This window comes from Penaeus monodon, chromosome 21 (genome assembly GCF_015228065.2).
Source record: "Penaeus monodon isolate SGIC_2016 chromosome 21, NSTDA_Pmon_1, whole genome shotgun sequence".
NCBI lineage: Eukaryota > Metazoa > Arthropoda > Malacostraca > Decapoda > Penaeidae > Penaeus > Penaeus monodon.
In genome coordinates this window covers 42,037,003-42,037,639 of record NC_051406.1, presented here as the reverse complement: position 1 = coordinate 42,037,639, position 637 = coordinate 42,037,003, and the positions used below count along the sequence as shown (strand labels likewise).

At 37.5% G+C, this 637-nt stretch overlaps 1 protein-coding gene across 1 annotated transcript in view; it reads left to right on the top strand.

Moving 5' to 3' along the window:
* Window positions 1-78: 78 nt before the first annotated feature.
* The window catches only part of LOC119586505 (DNA repair protein complementing XP-G cells homolog), a gene marked incomplete in the record, with an annotated part of 13,009 nt that continues 12,450 nt past the window's right edge, over window positions 79-637 (top strand). Inside the window, 1 exon segment of the mRNA XM_037935248.1 lies at window positions 79-412.

Here is a 637-nt window from a genome sequence, read left to right as displayed (position 1 = left end):
AAGTGTAAATAAAATGAGTGTTAATGTAAATGCAAGAAAGGTAACATGTAAAAGTATGCGGCATCTATTCTTGTTCTCTTTAACCTTTCTTAAGCGTGAGCGTAGTTATACAGTATCAAAATAAGGTATCTGAATGACTTAAAAGACGCTAAGTTCCCAAACCTAGATTTAAAAAAAAAATGCAGGGAAAGGAAGAACGTATTGCATTCGAAGTTTTAAGATCATACGATTTGCACATGGAATAGATAAAATACAAAGCCGGCGAGGTGTCCGGAGTGTAAGCGACCGACAGGAACCGAGAGTAAACACTGGACACAAAACGAGGAGGAGGACGACGCACGGGCTCTCGGTTTTCTGACTTCTTGACTGGTTTCTCGGGAGATGGTTGTCTTTTTCTCATAAGATTTAAGAGGTAGATGTTTCTGATAGATAGATGATAGATGTTTCTGGTATTTATTGAAGTAGTTATTACATAAGTCTTGTTTCAAATATTTCTAGTCCTTTCCAGAGGTTTCTGTGGAATATGTAACGTTGTGTCATTTGCAAGTCACTTTATTTATACGTTATTATTTACATGATGTTACACACATGGAAGGGGGGGGATTTTCGTATTATCAGAGACCTTCATAGACGCACG